The 16,990-nt window shown below is 42.7% G+C and overlaps 1 pseudogene; it reads right to left on the bottom strand.

Moving 5' to 3' along the window:
• Positions 1–15,807: 15,807 nt before the first annotated feature.
• Positions 15,808–16,990, bottom strand: LOC122232383 (annotated as a pseudogene).

Raw genomic sequence — 16,990 nt, 5'->3', positions numbered from 1 at the left:
TAATCTTATTTATAATAGGAGCCAATTTTTGGAAATAATGTTTGTATATGCATAACAAATTTCTGGGAGGATACATAAAAAACAATTCTGGCTATTTCTGGAGAGTAGAAATGGTAGAGGAGAAAGTGCTAAAGAACTATTTACCTTTGCCTTCATTGTTTGAATTTTTAAATGAGGAGTGTTTATTACATTTACAACAAAAAGAACAAATGATCTCATTTCTAGGTCACTTCCTTTGTGTTTATATGGCAATTTCTGTTGCTATTTAAACTGTTCATGTGAAGGTTCGACAAAGAACAGGTCCACTATTCAATTTTAAGTGGTATTTCTATGATGTAAATGTCCTCCATAACTCCAAACCTTCGTTAAACTTTGACACTCATTTAAATGCTTTGTGTGTATTTATTTTAGGGAAATCAAAGAAAAAGGGTTATGATTTAATCAACATAGCAAAAGGAACACACCAAAGGAGTGGGTGTAAGAGAGGTTGAGAATCCAATGGAGCGAGAAACTTGGAAATAAGGTGACTAGAAGAAATGTTTGCTTCTGGGGAACACTGAGACATGTAGGAAGCTTCCAGGTTAGATGTATCAGCCATCCTAAAAGGGGTCTTTGTTGGAGCTATATTTTATTTACATCTGAAAGAAAGAATGAGCCAAGCTGAGACTTAGGTTGCAAATTAAAAACCACATGCTGTGCTTTGGGCCACAGTAGAGATGTGCACCAAGGCTTCTGGGAGCACCCAGGAGTGTGCGGCTGGCACCTCTGTCCATATAGCTAGGAAAACTTCACAAAGGACAAGGTGTCAAGACTGAATCATATAAAGGGAATAAGGAAGTTTGGTAGAAGAAGGGGTGTTAGGGGAACACTTCAGGAATAGGAAAAATCACGTGGTGGTAGACATTAATAGTGCCCACTGACTTCTGGTGACTGTACTTCCTGGCAACCTTGTAGTTAACCAGTGGACCAATTCTGTCCAATGGGCCATGAAAGAAAGTGATGTGTGTCAGTTGCAGACTGAAGCAGTGAAAAGTCCCCATAGGGCCCTCCAGCTTTCTCTTGTCTTGCTGAGGTTGCCTGGAAGCCGTGTATTGATGTGACAGAGCCACGGGATGTAAGTGGACGGAATTCCTGAGTCCCTACATGGGAAAGAGCTGTCCTGGAGAGCCGAGGAAGACTGAATAAGCAAAAAATATATACTGTAGTATTCATCCACGGATATTGCAGAGTTAAAGTGTGACTGCAGCATAACCCTGATTAATAGACATGTGCTATCTTTCCAGGCTTTGCCTCCTCATTGTATGATACACAGCCAAAGCTGCTTTGTGTGGATCAGACCACTCCTATGGTGTGATCTTTGCTACAGTTTCTGTTGCCTCCAAAGTTCTGTAGGTTCCCACCTATTTTCTAAGTCATATCCTCCAGCCTCCTGTTCATTCTGTGAGCCCCAATATCTCTCCAATAAATCTTCCCCATGTTTGAGATCGCAACAAAGAAATCTGATGGATATGTATATTAAATGTGGTAAAAACAAATTCACTGTATACCAGATTTCATTTACAGCAAGCAGTACTATTTTTCAGTTCCAGTGTAATAATAAAGGTATCGCTTTTGAATTAGTTTGGTTATTTGCTGGTATACCAAATCTCACTTCATCCCATAAGTAGTTTGGAAATAAAATGAAATCTCCTCACTTCATATGGATGTCAGAATGGAGCTCAGTAATTAGGAAGGCTTCTGGAAGATCAGAGGCTTCAACGAAGAGAGAGGTCCCAAATATTTTACAACATGAATATATGTACACCAATGACAGCAAGTACAATGCACGAGGTTGCTGGTAGACCTATTGATTTAGTTGTTAGTGGAGCAGCCAAGTAGGACAACAAACAAAGAAAGCTGCAGAGACACAGAGGTCAAAGGCAAGTGGAGGAGAATTCTTTTCCATGTGGCTTAGGACATAAGTAAGTACTAGGAAACCCAACAGATGGTGCTATTCAAAATCGGGCCTGAAGAAGAGAAATGGCAGGGGAAATAATTACTTGCAATAGCGTTACACTCCACAAAATACTGTCATCTAAGTTATCTGTATTTAATCTTCAAAGTAACCTTATGAGGTATGCATTTATCACGCCATTTTGAAAATGGGGAAGTAAGCCTCAGGCAAGGGAATGTATTCCTTTTTGTCTGGAAGGTCCAAAAAATAGACCCTAGGGCAAAGGCTAAGTCCTTTCTTTTATTAAGGACTGCACTTCTGACAAATAGTAGTATAGGCCCAGAGGAACCAAACAGGAGGAAGAGGAGTCAGTCTGAGATCATGGTTTTTGAGGTGGCACTGCTGAGTGCAGGCATGGTCTGTAGGACAGTCCTAGGAGCTACTGTACAGCTGACTGTAGGAACAGCCAGGGGAAGCAAATATTCACCAGTTCCTGTATCCTGTTGGATGGAACTTTACCTTACAGGGAGTTAACGCCCCATGCTTCCAATGCCCCATGCACTTCTGTGCATGTGTGAGCACTCTTTCCACGCCTCCTTATCAACTGAGAGCCCTGGGCAAGATGCAAGAGGGACAGACAAGGGCAAAGTGCTATAAGGGTGCATCTGCAGGAGCTCAGCTGGAACCATGTGCAGCTGATCCCTGCAGAGGCACCTGGAACCAGAGACAAACATGTGGAGAAGACCAGAGGTGTCTGGCAGCTATTGAACTGGAGCTGAAGTTTGTTCCTGGTCTTCTGTAATGTGCAGAGAACGGGTGAGTATGCAAAAGTAAAGGAGGTGGCAGCTCAGTTAAATCCTAGGCCATAGATAGCTCAAGAAGGCTTGTTTAGCTCATGAGAATCCCAGGATTAGCTTTGGTATGATGCAGGACTTTCCATTAGTCTTGAAGTCACTGTCCTACAGTCAGAAACTGTAAAAATTGTTTACATATATGAGTGCAAAAAAAAATAGCATGAAATAATATACAAAGTTGACTTTCATTCATTTATGATTTGAACAAATACACTTGCCAAATGTATTAATCATACCTTCTAGACAAAACTACAATGTAGGTACTATGAGTAATGAAAAACTTCAGCAGAAATTGCCTTCATGTTTCCCAGGGATGGGAAAATTGTTTCTAGGTGGGAGTTCCTGATTCCAAACCTCTTATCTGGAAGTAAACGTCCATGGAGGAGAAAAATATTCCTTCTCACTCCTATCTTCTACCCATAGTATAAATAGGGCTCCCACATTAAAAAACACTCTTGATGTAATGTGAGAAGTGGAATCAATATGCCAATGGATGAATCACAAAAATACATGTAGACTGAGGTTTATTTTTGAATTGAATTTCATTGCTATTGCAGATTATTCAATGGATATTGAGTTATTATTAGCAAGTTCTATCAGTTGCCTGGAAAACATCCATCACCAGGCAGAACAGCCACTAACCGGCAGAAATAGATGCTGTGCAGAAGAATCCATTACGTTCTCCCACATCACTGGAGAAAAATGACTATATGGTAATTCATTGCAAAGGCCTGCACTCTACAAGGACTTTATAAATAACAATGTCAGCATATCCATTCATCACATATAGTGGCCAATATGTATTTTTCATGCAATTTTCTAAGAATTAGAATTTACTCAGAAAAATATCTGTCATTTATTTTGGTTGGCATTCTAGTTCATAAGCATGAAAACCAATGACTTAATTTGAATTTACTTGCCCTTCTTACCATCACCTAAAGCATTATTAAATGAAACTAAATGATATGCTCCTCTTCATCTCTAAGTGGAACTTCACATTCAATTTATTTTAAAACATTTAGCAAAGCAACATCACTTTCGGAAAACACTTAATAATTGCCTGGCAAGTTATTCTCTGATGGCCCAGTATTATTCTTGTCATAGTCAGGAGCATCTTGACGCAGGAAAACCTCAGGGGACTGAATAAGCAACGGCCTCCCTGCTGTAAGGTTGGGCCTGAGGGAAAGAAGCCCAGATTCCTAACTCTCTCCACAAACTGAGACATTAAATTAGCTCAGTCTAGCCATCCTGGCTCTCCATCTGCTCCCGTCTCTCTGCTCCACACAGAGCCTGTCCCTGCAGCATAGAAACAGGCACAGGGAGGCAGATGGGGAGCAGGGCACCAGCTGCAGGTGCATCCTGGGTTTCAGTATTGCCTGCAAACCTGTGCTCAGTGCGACATCCCTGGTTCTACACAAAGGCTGCTTGCACTTCTGCATCCCCAGCCTAGAGGAGATATTAAAAACATGGAAGGGCCAGGACAGCAAGGGCACTGACAAACAGAACAGATGTGCATCACCAGGCTGAACTGGGGCTTCCCAGCTAATGGTCAACCCTGCTCGAACCTGCAACATGCCTCCTTAGCCCTCCATTTGCCTGGCCCCCAGACGACGTTTCTAGGTACAACAGAGTACCAGAACACTTCAGAGGACATAGCCTTGGGAAAGAAATGTGAGAGCAGTGTTCTAATTTGGACAAATAACAAGGTTGGAAGAGCCTCAAGGAAGATGGCAGAAGAAAAAAGAAAGGACAGAGAAAGGAGACAAAAAAGAGACAAGGGGGCATCTGGATGGCTCAGTCAGTTGAGGGGCTGACTCTCGATTTCGACTCAGGTCATGATCCCAGAGCCCGATGCAGGGCTCCACACTGAGCATGGAGCCTACTCTCTCTCTCTCTCTCTCTCTCTCTCTCTCTCTCTCTCTCTCTCCCTCCCTCTCACTTTCTCCCCATCTGCCCCTCTCCTCTGCTCATGCTCTCTCTCTCTCTCAAATAAAATAAAATAAAATAAAATAAAATAAAATAAAATAAAATAAAATAAAAAAGACAAGGACACACACAGCCCACTGACACACACTGGTGGGACAGGCCCTCAGGGGGTCCCAGGATCTGGTTGAGGTCCTGCCAGGTAGCTGGGAGTTGGTCTCTGCCTCCCCTGGCCAGCAGTGACAGGCAGGAAGAGCTGGATTCTTCTGCACATCTGCAGCTGGCAGGCACAGTCTCTGGGAGTGGTCAGGAGGGGTGAAGAGGGGGTAAGACCCCCTCAGAGCATCCAAGGGTGTGCTTCCCATTCCTGACAACATTGTCTTCTGCGAGGGGGTTTTAGCTGGCAATAGCATGTCCCCAGGAGGATTCTGAGGAGAACCGTCACATCCAGCTGGGAGTACGCCACATTATTTCTTCCTCTGTGTAGACTTTTCAGTGTGGAAACGTTTCTGTGTCCTTTGCTTTTAGAGAAACCTAATGCCTTTTTACTTTGCATCTTTTTGTCAATTTTGTGTGTTGTGACACCAATACACATGTTTACACATTTGAAGGTAGATTCCAGAATAATGTAATCTACAGGCCATGACAGTACCCTACTCCATGCCAGAAAACACATTTTCTCCATCATTTCTTATTTCCTCCAGTTGGGAATCAGGCCTACTCACTGCCAGAGCTCTTGACAAAGGTTAGGATAAGATGTTTTCTGGCACTACAACCTTCTTATCACCTGCAGTTTCTTCTGCTGTTTTCCCCTACTTGATCCTGGGAAAGGAGGAGCAGTCTACAGAAAACTAATTAGTTTGGCTGATTAGTGAGGCTTACCCTTGGAGTGTGTACCTGGCAGAAAGCCAACTTCTACATGATTTTTGTTCAGAGGTCAGCAGTGCATGATGATGACTACTGAAAATGGAGCCCTGTGGCTAGTTGATTCACTAAAACAGTGTGATGTAGCCCTTGGCCATTCAGAGTGTGGCCCATGGGTCAGTATCAGTATCACCTGGATGCTCATCCATCCAAAATATAAAAACTTGGCCCCCACCAGACCTACTGAGTCAAAATCTGCATTTTAACAGACCCTCCAGGGTATGTAGATTCAAGTTTGACAAGCTCCTGTGTAGGTGTAAGGCCCTGGGCTTGGACTTGGAATTTTTTTTAAAATATTTTTTTTAATGTTTTATTTTTGAGAGAGAGACAGACAGACAGACAGACAGAGCTTGAGTGGGAAGGTGCAGAGAGAGAGGGAGACACAGAATCTGAAGCAGGCTCCGGGCTCTGAGCTGTCAGCACAGAGCCTGACCAGGGGCCTGAACCCACGAACCGCAAGATCATGACCTGAGCTGAAGTCAGATACTTAACCAACTGAGCCAACCAGGTGCCCCTAGACTTGGAAAATTTGACTTCTTGTGACAGCCCTAAGTTTTTCCAACTGTGTGGTCTCTGAGGCTAAGCTTCTTTATCCACAAACTGGAGATGATTGTCCTTTCCACTCCTTCCTCACAAGATTGTGATAAGTTTATCTAACATAAATATGTAAAAGCACTTGTAAACCGTACATCACTCTGACCAAAGCACCATGATAATAAGGCCATGCTGCTTTTAATGTGGATTCAATGTTAACTAAACTTATTGGGACCATTTCACAACATATATACCAAATCATTATGTTGTATACCTCAAACTTGTACAATGTTATATGTCAATTGTATCTCAATAAAACTGGGGGAAATTAAATTGAATTTTAATTTTAAAAAATTCGTAATAAAATAACATAAAAATGAGTTACCTCAAACATGGATTCAATTCCTGTGTTGATCTATTAGCTAGATCTGTGTGTTGTCACAGGCTTAAACAGTTGCCATGCAGACACGAGCCTCAATACCCCCCCAAAACAGGTATGAGAGTGAGCTGGTTTAGTACTACTGAATAGTTGACATATCCAGTGCCAATCTCAGTCTTGAAACTGCATTTGGAAAACCTGCAATGCTAGACTCTGTGTTACTGCCAGCCAACACTGCTCTCCCTACATCTCCTTCCTCCTATTCCCTTCCCTTATTAACCGGGGACAATCTGAAGGACAAGGAGTTAACAAAACAAATACACAGTGGAGATATTATTTTTGAGGTGTTCCTTATACATGTAGAATATTATAGCCATCCTCTCCTCCCACACTGGTCTTTTATACAGGGCACGGTATTTACTGATGACTTGAAAAACTTGCCTAAAATAGAATATTGAATATAAGTATGAGAAATTTTATTTCAATTTTTTAAAGATTTTTTTTAAGTAATCTCTACAACCAGTGTGGGGCTTGAACTCACAACCCCCAGATCAGAAGTCGCAAGCTCTTCTGACTGAGCCAGCCAGGCACCCCCTGAGTATGAGAAATTTTAAAAGGAAAGCCTGATAGCGTCCTGAAGATGCCATAATCCATGCATGCGGTGTCAGTTACCATATTAATGGTTCTGCATTTGATCTCCTTTAGTTATTGTACTCTTCATGGTTCTATTAATAACTCTACTTTAGAAGTAAGAAAATGAGGTACACAAGCTATGAAGTGACTGGTAAAGTGATTAAACAAAGAGGCCATTAGACTGGGGTAACTCTAATGCCTTGGCAGCCCAAATAAAGAAACCAAAACCAAAGACTGTGTCAATGTACTCTGATCCGAGAGAATGAAACTTCAGAAAAACCAATCACAGACAGACAACTGGCTTTCTCAAATAGGGCCACCTCTTAAGCTTCAGCCAATCAAATCGTTTCCTTGCTTTGCTTCAGTGTCTTCTCTGTAAAAACCTTTCCCTTGGCTCCTCTTGTGGAGCACTCATACCCCCATTGGCTTGGTGCTGCCACATTTAGATTCATGTACAAACTGCTGAAAATTTTAATGTGCCTCATTTTCTCTTTTAACATGACTCACCAAAGTTCATGTGGCAGGCAACTGTTTAAGCCACGTCAACACCAGGCAGTGCTGATTCCAAACCCTGCATGGTGAACCCAATTTTGCCCTCCAAAGAAAAAAAAGAAATAAGTACTAGTCAGTGGTCTCGACCTTGGTTGCATCTTGGAATCACACTAAGGTCACATAGACTAGGAAAAACTGTTCATGGTTTATTTATCTGACAAAAGCATTATATCCAGAATATACAAAGAATTCTCACAAATGAATAATAAAAAGACAAACAATCTAGTGTCTAAAAATAGTCAAAAGACTTGAACAGATGCTTTACAAAAGTAGACACATGAATGGCCAAAAAGCACATGGAAAGGTGTTCAACATCATTCGTAACAAAAGGATTGAAAATAAGATGACCATGAGATGCCCTTTCACACCCACCAGAGTGGCTACCATCAAAAAGAAAAAAACCAAATGTTGGCAAATATGTAGAGCAACTGAAACTCTCATGTGTAGCCGTTGATTGGGTGTGTAAACTAATACAACCACATCGAAGAGCTTTGGCAAAATGTGGAAATAAAGTAAAAAACACATTTACTCTTCAACCTAGCAATTCTATCTGACATAATGACAGAAATGGACAGAAATGAATGGTTTCCCAAAAAAGACTTCTCCAAGAATGCTCATTGTAGCATCATTCCAGTTATCCAGTATGACTAAAAAACCACCCCAAAGTTAATGGCATACAACCACCATTTTTCATACTCAGAATCTACGGTCAGGACTGAGGAAGGACACAGTAGAGAAGCTTCTTTCTGCCCCACCATGGCCATTTCCAGATGGCTTGTTCACTCATATCTCACCTCTGGGCTGGGATGGTTGAAGTCTGGACTTAGCTGGGACTTTCAGCAACAGTGTCTACAATAGCCTTTTAGCATGGTGAGCTCAGGGTAGTCAGACTTCTTCCACGGCAGCTCAGGGCTCTAAGGCAGGTATTTCCAGAGAACTTCCCAGCTTTGGGGAGTTGCATGGCCTTTTATATTATAGCCTCAGAAATAATGTAAAGTTTATATTAGTCTGCTAGGGTTGCCATAACCCTAGCGTTGCCAAATACCGCAGGCTTAAACAAGAGACATTTATTTTCTCATAGTTCTGGAGGCTGGAAAGTCTAAGATTAAGGGTTGGTGTTTGGTTAGGCCTCTCTTCCTGGCTTGCAGATGGCCACCTTCTCACTGTGTCCTCACATGGCCTTTCTTCTGTGTGTATGCAGGGAGAGAGAACCCTGGCCTCTTTTCCTTTTTTTTTTTTATTTTTTTAAATGTTTATTTATATTTGAGAGAGAGGCAGAGACAGAGAGAGGCAGAGACAGAGTGAGCAGGGGAGGGGCAGAAAGAGAGGGAGACACAGAATCTGAAGCAGGTTCCAGGCTCTGAGCTGTCAGCACAGAGCCTGATGCAGGGCTCAAACTCACGTACCTGTGTGAGAACCATGTGAGATCATGACCTGAGCCACAGTGAGACACTTCACCAACTGAGCTACCCAGGTGCCTCCTCTTTTCCTGTTTTTACAGGGACACCAGCCCTATCAGGTTAGGGTCTTGGTCTTTTGACCTTATTTAACCTTAATTGCTCCCTACAGGCCCCATCTCCAAATTTAGTCATACTGGGGGGTTAGGGTTCAACATAGGACTTTTAGGGCCACAGTTCAGTCCAGAACAGTGTCTTTTACACTATTCCCTACTAGTTGAAGCAGTCACAAGCCTACACAGCTTTAGCAGCAAGAGGTAAGAAGACCATTTTCGATGAAGGAGTGGCAAAAATTTTGTTGCCATGTTTTAAAATCACTACGTAGCTTTACTCATAACAACCCACAACTGTAAACAACAGTAAAATCCAACAGCCTCCAAATGGATAAATTACAATATATTCATATAACCAAATACTAATCAGCAATAAAAAGTAATATACAAGCACATGGATGAATATCAAAAACGTTATTTTGAAGAAGCCAGACCCAGGCAAGTTCTGGCAAAAGTCACCTATAGTAATAGAAGTCACAAAGTGGTTCCCTATTGGAGGTGGAGGGTGGTCAGAATTCACTGCAAAGGGGCATGTAACTTTCTCTTGCAATAGAAATGTCTTGTATATTATTTTGGGCAGTGGTTACATAGGTATATACAACTGTGGAAACTCTTTGAACTGAACACCTAAGATATGGACATTTATTGTCATGTGGACTATTTCTCTAATAATAATAATAATAATAATAATAATAATGCTGTCTGGGTGCTACTCCCAGAGATTCTGATTCAATTATTCTGGGGTGTATCCTGGGTAAAAGGAGCTTCAAAAGGTTGCCACATGGGGCGTCTGGGTGGCCCAGTTGGTTAAGTGTCCAACTTTGGCTCAGGTCATTATCTCACAGTTCATGAGCTCAAGCCCCACATTGGGCTCTGTGCTGAGAGCTCAGAGCCTGGAGCCTGCTTTGGATTCTATCTCCCTCTCTCTCTGCATCTCCCCCACTCACACTCTATCTCTCTCAAAAATAAGTAAACATTAAAAAAAAAAAAAAGTTTTGCCATGTGATTCCAATATGAAGCATAGGTTGAGGCCCTCAGCACCAGGCCAAATTCCTTGGTGAGGGAAGAAGCCTATGTGATAATCAAGAACCCTGTGCTTGCTGTGTATATGTGTTCCTACTGCCGCTATAACAAATGACAACAAATTTAGTAGCTTAAAACAACCTGAGTTTACATCTCTTGCTGTTCTTGATGTCAGTAGGCTCAAAATGAGCCTTAAGAGGCTAAAATCTGGGCTATGCTCCTCCTGGAAGCTCCAGAAGGGACATGTCCCTTGCCCCTTGCAGCCTCTAGAGACTGTCCGCATTCTTTGGCTTGAATCCTTTTCCCATCACATCACCTTTTCCTGTGACGCTGGTCCTCCTGCATCCCACCCACGTAATCCAGGGTCATCTCTGTCTCCTGACCCTTAACTTAATCACATATGCCCAGTTTCTTTACCATGTGAAGTAACCTATTCATGGGTCCCGGGGATTAAGATGTGGGCATATCTGGGGGGCACTGTTCAAAATGCGATTATTTAGGGGCACTTGGCTGGTTCAGCATGCAGTTCTTGATCTCGGGGTCATGAGTTTGAGTCCACATTGGGGATAGAGATTACTTAAAAATGTTTTTTTTCTTGGAGCACCTGGGTTGCTCAGTCAGTTAAGTGTCCAACTCTTAGTTTCAGCTCAGGTCATGGATCTCAGGGTTTCGTGGGTTTGAGCCCCACGTCAGGCTCTTCCGTGATGACAGTTCAGAGCCTGCTTGGGATTCTCTGTCTCCCCCTCTCTTGCCCCTCTGCCACTCACGCTGTCTCTCTCAAAATAAATGAATAGGGGCACCTGGGTGGCTCAGTCGGTTGAGCGTCCGACTTCGACTCAGGTCATGATCTCATGGTCTGTGGGTTCGAGCCCCGCGCCCGGCTCTGTGCTGACTGCTCAGAGCCTAGAGCCTGCTTCCGACCCTGTGTCTCCCTCTCTCTCTGCCTCTCCCGCATTCTCACTTTGTCTCACTCTGTCTCTCAAAAATAAATAAATGTAAAAAATAAATAAACTTAAAAAAATTTTTTTCTTTAAATGCAGTTTTTTCAGATGTCAGAGTGAGAACTAACTCCTCACCTAGAATGTTGGAACCCAAAGGGCTGAGGAACGTCCCACAGCCATCACAAACTACTTTTTCAAAGTGACCTGCAAAAATTTTCCTTTATCTCTCTTTGACTATATAGCATTGCATGGCAGCTGTCCCAGATAAGCAGGCCCTGGGGTAGTGATCGCATTAGCAGAAAACTCAATTTCCTTTCTCAGGTCCCAAGACAACAAGCCCCATTAAGATGTGAGAATGGAAACAAAAGAAGAGTAACTGCCCTCTATTGTGAAGGAAGAAGAAGTGCAAACATGAGTCAAAGTGCAGTGAGGAATATTTGTAGAGGCATATATTCCCGCCTATACTGTGATGGTAGGTTTGTAGAAAGCTGATTTTGAGAACCATGTATGATAGTAGAACCAATTGTGAGACATTGTCTCTCTCTCTCTCTCTGTCTTTCTCTCTCTCTCTGTTTCCTCACAAATATTTTTGAGGGCTTGCCATGTGCCAGGCGACAAATGTTCCAAAAGAAGCTGTTCTTCCTTGCCCGCTTTCATTCTTCCAGTTTCCTCTGGAGGCATGAGCATTCCTAAGACACCACTCTTCTCTGCTGGTGGAGCACTCATAGCTCACTCCTGCCTAGAGGATGAAGACCAGGGTCTCTGTCTGGCACTTGGGGGCACTTGTCCTGCCTATGCAACATTCTCCCCAGCACTCACAAAATGAACTTTGCACTCCAGCAGAACCAACCTAAATAGAGATACTTAACTCTTTTTTTATTTTGTCACTCAAAGTCTTGACACAAAACATCATAAAGGATTCTTCCTGCATGTTTCAGTTGAGGATACTAAGGCTGCTGGATTCTGCCACAGTATCATATGGCCGTTTCCAGACACCCACAGTGCATGGTGCCTAATCCCTCATCCTGCTCAAGGCCACTACCTCCCACCTGGTCACCCCAGCCATACCAGGCACACCAGACCAATCTCTCCTTGCCCAAACTCCTGAGACCTGTCTATTCTATTTGATCCCCAGTCAAAAGACAAACATCCAGGGGGTCAAACGTGTCATGCTAGGAGAGGGTTGGAGCACTGAAACCTATACATAAAGGCTTGACGAGTCCTAGGAGCTCAGTCAAGAAACTCTTAGAGGGGCACCTGGTGGCTCAGTCGGTTGAGCTTTTGACTCTTGATTTCAGCTCAGGGTGTGGTCCCAGGGTCATGGGATCGAGGGTCCTGTACTTTTACTCCTAATTTTACTCTTGTCTTTTTAATATATGATATTAACTATGGTAGGAAGTACAGATCCCAGGGAAGTGACCATGGGAAATTTGTGCTTCCATTATACCTATGATCACAGGCATCCTTGCCCTGAAACACAGACCTTTGCTGGCAGTTCAATCCAACTGCCCTGTGAACCCTTTGAAGGAAAGAGATTGAATCCTTCATCCCAGCCTCAAATTGCTTGCACACTGGGAGATAGAGGCTAGAATAGCAAGGGTTTCTCTCTAAAACCTAACCAGTGTACCAGAAACAGTCTCCATTCTCACGAAGCCTTTGTTGGACCTACATAGGAAGGTGGCCCTCCTGGGCTCTTACCATCTTCCTCTGCCTTTCTTAGTGTGGCTCCTGCCTCTATTGGAGCTGCAAATGCATCACCTTTTCTCTCTTCTTCTGCCCAAATCAGAAAGGAAAATGTGTCCCCCGGCTCTCTGCATCTGGTTTAGATCAGCTCCCCGTTCCAAATGTCAGGAGCAAAGCACCAAAGATCTCTTCTCCATAACCCATTGGAGGGAGATAAGAGGGAGAATGCCACCTTCTCCAGTCCTCAGGAGGGGAACACCACGGAAGGCCACATACCCAGGCTGGTCTCCTTCCCTTCCAAGATCACAGTCTTTTACCCCTGAGGACCGACAACAGTGCTCAGAACCCATCTTCTCATTTCTAGAGGTGCACCTCTTTCTCCATCAAATCTTCCAGTGGAAAAGGACCTCCCTCACCCTCTGCAATCCTCCTTTCACAAGATGATTCTCCATGGGTCTCTCATTTTCTGCATGTCCTTCGAGCAAGGCACTGGCTTCTCTGTCCTGGATTACCTTTTCAAGAAAGTTTGTATGGCACACCTGGGTGGTTCAGTCAGTTAAGCATCTGACTCTTGGTTTCAGCTCAGGTCATGATCTCATGGTTTGTGAATTTGAGCCCCAAGTTGGACTCTGCAGCTGGCAGAGTGGAGCCTGCTAGGGATTCTCTCTCTCTCCCTCTTTCTCTGCTCCTACCCCACTAGCACCATCTGTCTCTCTCAAAATAAATAAATAAACTAAAAAAAAAAAAAAAAAAAAAAGAACATTTGTATAGTGAACAGACCTTCTCCAGAGCAAAGGCCAGTTTGCTTACACCAGGAGTAGATAGAGTGTCTTCCTCAGGAACAAAAGGGTAGGTGGGTTTGCTGCCCATTACCACATATTCAGAGTCCTTACACTCAGAGGTCCTTCTGAATTGCAATCACTTTAGTGTGCTGGTGTCATCTGGGTTGGTCATGTTGGAGCTCAGGAAAATGATGCAAGAAAATGTGTGCTGGGGTATTTCTTTTGTCATGAGTAGTCCTGCCAGCCTCCACGAGACTGGGACAGCCTCACCTGTTTGCTTGCAAGTAGGGTGAAATCTCAGACCCGTTCCGGGTGTGGACACTTCCTAGTGTTGGATTCAGGGTAAATTGCCCCTCCACCCCAAACCCAGGCCTCTAGCCTATTCTGTCAAGGCCTCTGAGTCCTCAGCACTTCACATTGATTGAGTCAATTAGCACTGAATTTAAGAATGTAAAGATTTCATTTCTAGTTTTATGATATGTTGTCTTCTCTGTTATAGATGCTGGAAAATTTTGGACATTGCTGTTACAAGGCATTCCTAAATTCTATCTACGTAAGATGTTCTAGTGCCACCTACAGGCCACTGTCTAATGAGGAATTCTAGATCACACAAGTGGCCCAATTCTGCAGTCTGTCCACAATGCCCACAATGGAGGGACCTATGCAAAGCAGAAATGAATCGCACAAATATAATGTGGAGCAAAAGAAGCTAGATAGAAGAAGGATGTATTGTGCCATTTATAGCAAGTGCAAAACCAAGTGAAACTAAGTGTGTCACAGTTTTCCAGAGAAACAGAACAAATAGAATATATATATTACTTAAATTCCTACAATCTCCCTTATACAAAATAATATATAATAATTTATATAAATTAAATCCATATATGTTCAGGGAGATGAGAGGGAGAATGCCAATATTTATATTTAGGGATTTATTTTGAGGAATTGGCTCATGTGATTGTGAGGGCTGGCAAGTCTGAAATCTGTAGGTCATGCTGGCAGGCTGGAAACTCAGGCAGGATTTCTGTGTTACAGTCTTAAGGCAGATTTTCTTCTTTTCCCCTGTGAAATCTCAGTCTTTGATGGTAAGCTTTTCAACTGAATAGATGAGACCCATCTCTATCATCAAGGGTAATTTTTACTTAAAGTCAAGTGATTATAGACATTAATCACATCTACAAAGTACCTTTATGGCAACATCTAGACTGGTATTTGACTGTACAACTAGGTACTATAGTCTGGCCACATAAAATTAACCACTACAGTCAATGCCTTGTCAACTTGGTACCTATAATCATTTCCTTAAGCCATAACTATTTTCCAAATAAAGACAGTAACAAGGTCATAATTCTATCTAGCATGATACAACTATCCTGCATGCAACTGAAAAGTGCACCAATCCTTTCCCTAGGAGAGGATGCCAAGTCCTTGAGTGACGTTTACTTTTCTCCTTAAATATTGTGATATAAAAGTCTAAATACTATAATGTAAAGTTAATACATCTTATGTTACATAATAAGGGAATAAGAGGGGAAGAAGACAAAGATATTTTACCACGCACACACACACATACACACACTCACACACATTTGTAACAAAATAAGAAAAAAATATTTATTATAATCACCATCTCCATTTCTGTAACTGATCATGTGGTCATAGTTTTTATTTATAACTACCTTCTTCCACTGCTTATTCTGTATTTCCTTTGCCTTTAGCAAGCGTCTCAGTTGGTCATTATTCTTTACCTGGTGCGGTAACCCAAACCTTCATTCCTGCCATTAGTAGTCCTGCCTGAATTGGGTTGTTGAAATTTTCCATTGATCTAATGGATCTAATGTGATAATACTAAGAGACACCCAAAGGGATCTCCAGTATTCCAGACATGTTCTTCCTTACCTCCACTATAGAAGAGTAGCAGCCCAATTTCCCCTTAGTAGTCATGACCAATCACCCCAGTCAGCATAGTAACCCCTTCTCTGCTGAGTCAGAGACAAGAGGAGCCTACAGTGGCCAGATAATAGTTTTAATTTCCAATTCAATGGAGCCATTTTTGTGTCTGTGTGTGGAAGCACTCCTCCCTTTAAAACTAAGATTTCTAGATTAGAAGGAAATAAGCATTTTGCTAATGGGTCACTAGGCAAAAGCCAGTGGTACCCCTCTCATTCCCACTTCTGGATTCCTGGTTATGGGAAAAACAGCACCATATATTAGATACTGATTCAGAGCAATACAGCCTCCTAGACAACATGCCTCAGCCCTGCAAGGTATTGCTGTCGAGCTCACCACCTAGTCATTCACTGTAACTGAGTCTTCAAAGGCCATTCTACCATTCTATCATGACTACTGCGTCTGGATATTGGATATAGTAAGATCAGCTAATCCCATGAGCATAAGCTTATTGCCACACTTCATTCACTATTAAGTGAATTCCTTGATCAGAAGCAATGCTGTGTGAAGTATCATTATGATGAAGAAGACATTCTGTAAGTTCACAGATGGTAATTTGGGCAGAAGCACTGCATGCAGGGAAGGCAAATCCATATCCAGAGTGTCTCTTCCAGTGAGAATGAAACACTGACTCTTCCATGATGGAAGTGGTCCATTGTAATCAGTTTATCACTAGATAGTTGGCTGATCACCCAGGGGAATGGTGCCAAACTGGGGGCTCAATGTTGGCCTCAGCTGTTGGCAGATTGGGCATTCAGCAGTGGCTATAGTCAGGTCAACCTTGGTGAGTGGAAATCCACATTGATGAGCCCCTACATAACCTCCATCCTGGCCACCATAGCCATATTCATGAGTCCACTGGGCAATAACAGGTTGGTTGAGACAAGAGGCTAACTGGTGTCCACAGAACATGCCATCCTATCCATAAGAATATTAAAATCCTTCTCTGCTGAGGTCACCCTTTGGTGAACATTCACATGGGACACAAATATCCTCATGATTTATTTTCCCACTCAGAAAGATCTATCCACACATCTCTTCCCTAAGTTTCCTTGTCACCAATTTTCCAATAATGTTCCTTCCAAATCCCTGACCATCAAGTCACAGATTATGAATTGTTATACAATTTTATTTCTGGCCATTTCTCTTTTCAAGCAAAATGAACAACCAGGTGTACTACTGAAATTTCTGCATACTGGGAGGATTTCCCTTCATCACTGCCCTTCAGGGATGTCCCAGAAAGGGGTGGTACTGCTGTGGCAGTCTGCTTTTGGTTAGTGCCTGCATAATAGGCAAAACCTCTGTGTACATGATCCCAAGTTTTGTCTTCCTCAGTCAACTGGTTATAGGCAACTCTCCATGAGTCCAT

This window comes from Panthera tigris, chromosome D3 (genome assembly GCF_018350195.1).
Source record: "Panthera tigris isolate Pti1 chromosome D3, P.tigris_Pti1_mat1.1, whole genome shotgun sequence".
In the NCBI taxonomy this organism is placed as follows: Eukaryota; Metazoa; Chordata; class Mammalia; order Carnivora; family Felidae; genus Panthera; species Panthera tigris.
Note: the sequence above shows the minus strand (reverse complement) of the source record. Positions and strands in the feature narration are given on the sequence as shown.